The sequence below is a fragment of the Chrysochloris asiatica genome, unplaced genomic scaffold (assembly GCF_000296735.1).
Source record: "Chrysochloris asiatica unplaced genomic scaffold, ChrAsi1.0 scaffold00029, whole genome shotgun sequence".
NCBI lineage: Eukaryota > Metazoa > Chordata > Mammalia > Afrosoricida > Chrysochloridae > Chrysochloris > Chrysochloris asiatica.
The window spans coordinates 13027841-13036900 of NW_006408547.1; positions in this window are offsets into that span (position 1 = coordinate 13027841).

Consider the following 9060-nt stretch of genomic DNA (forward strand, 5'->3'; position numbering starts at 1 on the left):
AGTTGTGCCCCAGTTATTAATGGATGCTTGTGTCTTCTCACTTTGAGTTGTGCCCCAGTTATTAATGGATGCTTGTGTCTTCTCACTTTGAGTTGAGCAAATGAAGATCCGAAAGCTTTGCTCCGGACAGTCAAATTCTACTTTAGAGGCATCTCTTTCCCTTAGGGTTCCTAGTAGCTCACTGGCTCAAGCTGTCGTGATATAAGTTTGTTTACCTAGAATGCTTGCTAACATTTCTAAATCCACACAAATGATCTGTGATCCTAAATCTGTTCTTCACCCTGCATTCTGTATTTAATGAATAGCCAAGCCAGATAACTGAAACACCCTTCTTTCCATCTTTGTTCTTGCCTTTTTTCCTCACCCCTTGTCATTCTTTCTGTCTCTCTTTCCCTCTTCCTTTCTTCCACTCCCTCCTTCCATCCCACTAATTTTTCATCATGATTGTTCTCAAATGCATGCCCTTTCTCCAGTTCGTTTGCTACTGCATTTGTTCAGGCTCTCATCATATCTAACCAATTGTCCCTTCTCTTGACTTTTCATTCTTACAGCCTCACTTCCCTTAATCTGTTCTATAATCTCGCTGTTATGGGTTGAACTGTGTCCCCTGGAAATATGTATTTGAGCCCTAAACCGTGTGCTTGAGAATGAGTACCTGTTTATGGAAGTATGGGTTTTGGTTTTTGTTTTCTGAGGCTGCTATCATTAAGGACAAGGTTGGAAACAAACACACAGAGGAGCACAGCAAGCTCTTTAGCTCTGTGTAGCCAAGGACACCAATAAACTCCTGCGGCTACCAGAAACTGAAGGAAGCAGAGAGCGCCTGCTGACACCTTGAATTCAGACTTTTGGCTTCCAGAACTGTAAGAGGTACAGTTCGGTTCTTTAAAACCATTCACTTTCTAATATTTTGTTACTGTCACCCTAGCAAATAAAGACAGTTGCCAGGGAAATTAATTCAAATCATAAATATTTAATTATTGCTAGTTGCAGTGAAGTCAATCCAACCCATGGTAGTTCCAGGTGTGCCGAGTAGAAGTGCTCCAGGAGGATTTCAAGGCTCCAAACTTTCACAAGAAGATTCCATGTCTGTCTTCTGAGGCACTTTTGGGTAGATTCGAACTAGCATCATTTCAGTTTGTATTCCAGTGCTTAACAACTTATACCACCCATTGATACCCTCAATCTTATGACACTGTATTCTTTAAATAAATACATACATGCATATCTTTAAACATATATTTAAAGAAAATATATATTTAAATGATATATGTTGTTGTTAAGTGCCGTTGAGTCGGTTTCTACCCATACTGACCCTGTACAGCGTTTCCAAGAAGCAGCTGGTAAGCTTGAACCATCCATCTTACGGTTCACATTGACTTTGCAGTCCAGCACATTAATGCATAACAACATTCCAGGACTCCTAAAGAAAATACATATATATACATATATAGAAATGTATATGAAAATATATATATATTCTTTATGTACATATATAAATAAAGACTGTGTGTGTATATATATATATATATATATATCGTTTCCTGTATGATGTTTCCAAAGCTGTAAAATAGGTATTTATAAAGAGTTCTGGTATGATGCTATAGGATAAGCACTGGACCATAAGGTCGAATTGAACCACAAGGTCAGCGGTTCAAATTCACCAACCACTCCTCAGAAACCCAATACAGGGTCACTATGAGTCAGAACCAACTGTATAATATTTAACAACAACAACAACAGCATAAAGTTAAGGTTTTCTGCTTCCACAAAAATTTATGATGGAAACTCTATACAGGGTCTCTATGAGTCAGAGCTCACTTGACAGCCCTTAACAGCACTACCACTATATATCTATATAAGTGCGATCAAATTGGTTCCAACTCATAGGGATCCTGTATAGGGTTGTCATGACTGTAAATCTTTGTGGAAACAGAAAACTTTATGTTGTTACTGTTGTCATTAAACGTTATCAAGTCACTTCTGACTCATAATGACCCTGTATAGAGTTTCTGAGGAGCAGCTGGTGAGCTTGAACCACTGACCTCACAATTCAGTGCTTTATCCTACAGTGCCACACCTGAACTGGGTGGTATAAATTGTTAAGCACTGGAAAAATTATATTTCAAATATACTTTTTCAAAAAGTCAATTGAAAAATTTTGTTATCTTCCAATTCTATATATCTATATCTACAAATGTTTTGAAACCTTTCTTATAAATCAATAGTTATGGCTGACTTAATGTTCAGAGATATGTTCTGTGAAATCGGACCTTATGTAATTGAGACATTTTGTAAACAGCGTATTGTAGGTTGGTTCTGGATTTTCTTTAAGCATCCTGAGCAAGCTTTGTGCCTTAGCAGTGATCACGCACACACTGAGAGGGACTCACTTTTGTGTTTTGTCCTGAATCCACTAATAGCAACTTCTCCACATTGGATGTAGGATTCTCCGAATTGCGTTAGCCTTGTAACTTTCAGTGGAGGCAATCCTTTACTGGCTCCGAGAAATTTTTCTGGTTTTAGGGATCACCATGATTGTTGAATACAACATGCCTAAATTGTAAGCAGTATTATTCACTGATTTTCCATCTTCATGTTTTGTGTCACTTGCAAATCAGTACCTCTCCTTTGCCTCTTGCTGCTATCAACAGCACTGGTTTTATTGCATTTGGAAGCCATGACGCACTTTATGGTAATGATTTCAAAGGAAAATTAAACAGAGAAATAACACTTCAACACTCAAGAGACACGTAAATACATAAGATAGGATGCTGCTGCCTACATGATGAAGCAGGCACTGTGATAAGGTAAACTCTTTAGATAGAAAGTGCAGACCAACACAATACACACAAGCCAGTAACATAGATGCTTATTATGACTATAAGGACATATGTATTATAGGTTATATGTGTACTGTACCTTTATACGTCTGGCAGTGCAATTGCTTTGCATATAAGAGACATGAGCTATATGCGTTTTGTGCAGAAAGTGGTTATTTCTCTGTGTCCTGTTCTCTCTTGAAGCTTCTAAACTCAATTATTTCCTTAGGGAAACTCTATATATATATCCATATATATAACCATATGTAAGTTTATAGTTCAAGCTCACAGTCACTCCTCGGAAACCCCATACAGGGTTGCTATGGGTCGGAACCGACTCAAAGGCACTTAACAACAACAACAACAATGGTTATATATATATAGTTCTAATGGTTTTATCTTTCCTTAAAGCCAGATCCTGTCTCCTAGATTTGACTATGAGATCAGCCTCTTCCCTGTCCACTTTCTGAAAGGTATTTCGAACAACATGGCTTCCTCTGAGATTCTCTGCAGTCCTCTAAAGTCTGTTCAGCTTCCCTGCCATACCACCTAACTACCGAGTCTGTCTGACTTTTGTCTTTTGATATCTTAACTGTGTTTTAATTATAAAATTAGGATTTCACTTTGTCTTTCAAACTTTCTTCCTTTCTGTCTGAATTAAATGCTTCCTAAGGAGCCTTGTTATAGCACTGGACAGCACAGGACCACAAGGTGGGTTTGAACAGCAAGGTCAGAGGTTCAAACTCACCAGCTGCTCCTGACTATGAGCACTCAGCTTTGTAACAAGAATACAAATCATAGTGCACTTGAGCTGCTTTGTTTTCCCAATAGTGTCACAAAACATGAGCTTCCGATTCATACTCACCTTAAGACAAGCTTGGTGGTAGTGGTGTTTATGCATCGTAGAGTCGGTTCCAACTCATCGCAACTCATTATAGGGTTTCCCAGGCTGTAAATCTTTATGGGAGCAGAAAGCCTCATCTTCCTTCTGCAGAATGGTGGTAGTTTCCAACTGCTGACCATGAGGTTAGCAGCCCAATTCATAACCACTATGCTACTAGGGGAAGGTTAATTGATAGATCAAGTTTCCAAGCTAAAGAAAACTGAAGTTTATCTGTTTTATAAATATAATCACATACAGATCTGATTCATTATTATGTGGAAGTTGGCTATTAATTGTAATTAATTGTAATTAAAGTTATGCATTCTAGATAATCTTAAAAGAAAAAAATGCTCTTTAGTTTAGATCTTTTCAAATATATCTGCATATCTAAAGTAAACCAGACAAGTATAGTTTGTAAAATAGTCTGATCAGTATACAAATCAGAGATTTTGACAGATGTCCTGTGTACCCTGAAAAGGAAGGGCAGACTTCTATTCAGATAGTTATTATTGGTGTTAAATGGTGTCCAGTGGGTTCTGATTCATAGCAACCCTGTATAGGGTTTCTGAGAAGTAGCTGATGGATTGAACCACCGACCTTGCTGTACAAACTGACCTTGCAGTCCAGAGCATTATCCTACTTCGCCACACCAGGACTCCATTGAGATAGAAGGTCTGCATAAAAACATAAAGACAATTTCTTAAGCATTCCTTTAAATACTATGTATAATAAAGTTACATTTCCTTTTGAGCTGAAATACATGCCTTTATCAGAATCAAAATTTAAAACTGCATTTCTTATATTTTACTTTATTTGTATGTAAATCAAACCTTTAACCTCTCCAAAAGTCAAACTCATTCTTTGCATATTTAAATTTATTCTATGAGAGTATTATATTAGTATTTTCCACAACCTCTGACCAGTTTCCCAAGTCATTTTAAAACAGTACTTCTTGGTGAGTCATTATAATAAAATAAGTCATCATTGTTTTCTGTAGACAATTAAAGGATCTTGGTTGATAACTAAATGTGTTCTAATAATATAATATTTAATATAGTCTTTATCATATATCTTAAATTTTTTCCAGTGCAGCAGTTTATTTATTTTCAATTCTAAGTCAATATGGTAAATAACAACAACAACAACAATGATAACACCATTGTAGCTCATTTTAAATAAAACCAATTCCTGAAATTGAGACAAAGAGAAAGAGAAATTAGGATTGAAGGGAGAGAAAAGAGACCAGAATAAATAACAAGTAATTGACTTCTAAAAACATGAGTTTTCTCATTTCATATATATGTTGTGACTCACAGATGAATAGAACAATTTTAATTGCAAGTTTCTTACGTAAGTATGACTGCATAGTTCCATGTGAAATTTAAAGAGATACAGAACAGTATAAAAAGCTGGTTTCTGAAAACCCACATGAATTAAATGAGAAGCTCTAGTTTCTTAATGGGGAAAGAAAAATGAAAGAGAAAAAACAAAACCTTACAAATTTTAGTCTCTAATTATGGTAAAAAAATATTGGAGAAAATTTTACATATATGTTATTTATTCATCATGCTTTGTTTTTTGCATATTCAAAACATGGTTTAACTTTAACATATTTCAGAGATAAGGAAGTTTCATTAAATCAAAATGCTTTGGTTCAACTTGACTTTTGCATAGAGCAGTAGCAAATGATTTACGAAGATTTTCATCAAAACTGAATCATGACTTAGTGTCAAACAAATTTTGTTCTTATTAAACATGATTCTCAGTATTTTTGTTTTCCTTTAGACAAAGGAGAAATGATAAAAGGATGGAAACTATTTCTAATCTTTCCAAATAATGAAATCCCTGATAGCTGCTTTAGCAATAATCAATTTAAAAAAAACTAGTGTCCTCGAGTTCATTTCAAGGATGCCAGTTTTTATGACAGCAAGAAATCTCATCTTTCTCCCAAAAAGTAACTGCTGGATTTGAACTGCTAATCTCTGGTTAGCAGTCAGTAGCCATGATTGTATCATTAAATCATCACACAATTTATTTAGAGGTATCATCAATATAGACATTCAACTCAAGGACCAAGATGGTAGCAGACAAATCCAAATCTATTGAATTGTCTTAAATTCGTAACAGCGGTCCTCTGGTTTCCCTGATGAATTGGTAAACTGTCAAGTTAGTGGATTTTACTAACTTTGCTTGGCTGCTCTGTTATTTCATACCATATAAATATATATATGAACATGTTGTTATTGTTGTTTTTAGATGCTGTTGAGTATTCAATTCAAAGTCATTGGAGGTGTAAGAGTAGAAGTGCCCTGGAGGGTTTTTAGGCTGTAACCTTTCAGGGAGCAGAGTGCCTGGTCTCTCTTCCCTGGAGCCGCTGTGTGGTTTCAAACCAGCAGTCTTTCAGTTAAAGCTTGAGCACTTAACCATCATATCACGAGGGATCCTTTATATACAGGCATGAATGAAAAATTTAAATCATACGCAAAATAGAGAAAAAATTAAATGGAGCGCTGTAATCTTTTTAGCTAACTCGATACATATTTTTAAGGTTCAGCCAACACATTGAAGATGTTTGGGCTATTCTATTTTGAGTCAGTTTATTAGCTGTCCAATGTTGTTGTTGTTGTTGTTGTTAAGTGCTGTCGAGTCAGTTCCAACCCATAGCAACCCTGTGTAGGTTTTCCAAGGAGTAACCAACAAATCCTCCTAAATGATTAATCAAACCCAGTAAATAAATAGGCTGCAAACACTTTTCAGGAATGGCTTCTACATCTGAAAGTAACTTGGATTTTATTGATTTTAGAATTTTTAATTTAAGAAATGAAGAATTTTCTTCAGCACCTATCAGCTACACACAGAATGATGTAATGAAACTTGCTAATTAATGTTTCTTCGTGTCTCAGAATTGATTCGATTTAATTATTCTATATTTCTATTCATATAAGAATTTTTTTGATGGATTCAGATAAACAAATTATGAATAACGTATGCACTTATGTAGCTGTTTCCAGTTTTAATATACTACACATCATCAGCAAATCTAAGTAAAATGGAAGTATGGACCATTGAGATTAGGGGCAAGCATAAAATGTTCATCATGACATAGAAATAAAAATTACATGCAGGAATGGAAAACAGAAAAAGTAAAACACAAATGAACTTCAATTCAGGCTTTTACTAACCTCCATGTAGAACATTCACTTTCGCTTAGCTATTCACTTCTTATTGGTTACCTATATTGTAATGAAAAGTTGGTGGGAATGAAACACAGGCTGAAATTTACTTTGCAAACAAATAGTCTTCTAGTAGCTAGCATGGAGACAACTGTCATCTGTGTTGAAGCAGCTGGTGTTGTACTGAACTGGGAACCTTAGAATGGATCATCTCTGAAGAAAGATCTATGTGTAGATCAGTGTCCATCATCTGACATCCAACGAAGTTGTAACTATAATTGATTTTGAAGGTGTTAGTTGAAGTCAGAAATAAAGAGTAAAAATATCCAAAAGCATATCTCACGTGAGTGAGATGTGAGTAGGCTGGGAAGAGAAGCATTAACTAGCTTAGTTCACTTACCTAGACTTCATCAAGAATGCCTTAGGTTATAGAACCTGGGTTATATAACTTCTGTTACTGTGAATTGATTCTATGGAAATTAAAATATTGAGACAGAGAAGATTTCAATTCGGTGTAGATACACATTCAAGCTTGCTTTTGTTGCTGTGAAGTGCCATCGTGGTAGTTTTGACTCAAAGCAACCCTGTATAAGTTTTCTGAGGAGTGACTGGTGAGTTTGAACCACCAACCTGACAGTTCAAACCAACCTTGTGGTCCAATGCTTATCCTACAGCACCAAACCGGACTCCATTAATAATTTTAAATTAACTTTAGTAGTTTTTACTTAAGAAATCCAAAAGGCAGCAAAGATATACACATAAAAAAAAAATCTATGCATATTTTTAAAACCACCTTGAAAGCTGCATCATTATTTCCTTCTCCATGCTAGATAACTTTGCACTTGCATGTGGAATCACCTCTTGTGATGCATGGATTTTAATAAAACTTTGCTTATTACCAGCATTTATAGGGAGGGGACATGTAACAAAAGTTGCTTACATAAAAAGTCATCAGAGCTCACTTAATTCAGTAAGGAATGCAAGCTCTTTCAAACTGACAAAAATATACATCTCTGATAATGTTGTACATTAAAGATGTGAGATGTTTCTAAAAATATGTAATTAAAAGATAAACTAATGCAATTTGGCAACCTTGAAAAACTTCCAGGAGCAGTATCTATAAGCAAGTAGATACAGTATATCTTTATGAATGAATGATTATATCACTAACTACTATTGAGGAGTCATTGAGTCTATGAATAGCTATTCAGGTAGTCCCTGACTAACCATGTATTTGAGTCATGAAGAACCACACTTATAACCATCTGTTTGTGTAGGTCCTTGTGTCATAAGTAATATGTACTATATGCTGTATTAAAGTATATCTGTAAGTTTATATATAATGCATCCAACAATCAAAGAAAGTTCAAGATTGCATTTCTAAAGATACTGATAATAGGCAATAATAGTGAAAACTAAAAAGTAATGAGGTATTTGATTATGCTAGCATCAACTACCTGTATTTCTTACATCGCTTAAGTTTCAGTGACACTATGAGATGGTTTTTCTTTTATCCATGTAAAAATAAGTGGTTTTATTAACATCTAGGAATTGAGAAAAAAATTATATTACCAGAGTAAGTTCAAAATCTAAGGGTCTAATTATGGCCCAGAGCCAAAGTGTGGATTTGAATTCAGGTGACCAAGCTAGATTTCCATCTTCATCACTTCTTACCTTTGTGACCTTAAACAAAGGACTCAGATGATTCTTTTCTCGATTTTAATCTGAAGATTTTGTGTCTGGGAAACAAAATCCTGTAGTATTTCAAGACCCAAGAATATGTTTCATATTTTGTTTCACACTCGAAATTCTGTTCCAAGGATGAGACAATTAATTATTTACATATTTGATCATTATTCGGAGAATTTCTAGTTAGGATTTTGTAGCAGTTGGATAGGTGTACTACATATCACAAAAATGTTGCTTTAAACTAAACTCATTTCTTACTTCCTACCATTAAAGTGTTATTATTCATCACTGTCTAATACCTGTGTAACACAGTCATTTTTTTCTAAACAGCATTAGCTCTGGCAGATGGGGAATATTCTGAGTATTTAAAAATTGTTACTTCTTCAATAGTGATAGTTAGTTTTCCATATCAAAGTAGCTATAATTTTTCCAAGAGCATACTACTTAAAAATTAGTAATCATTCATTGTAACAGTGTGTGTGCTGTTACTGAC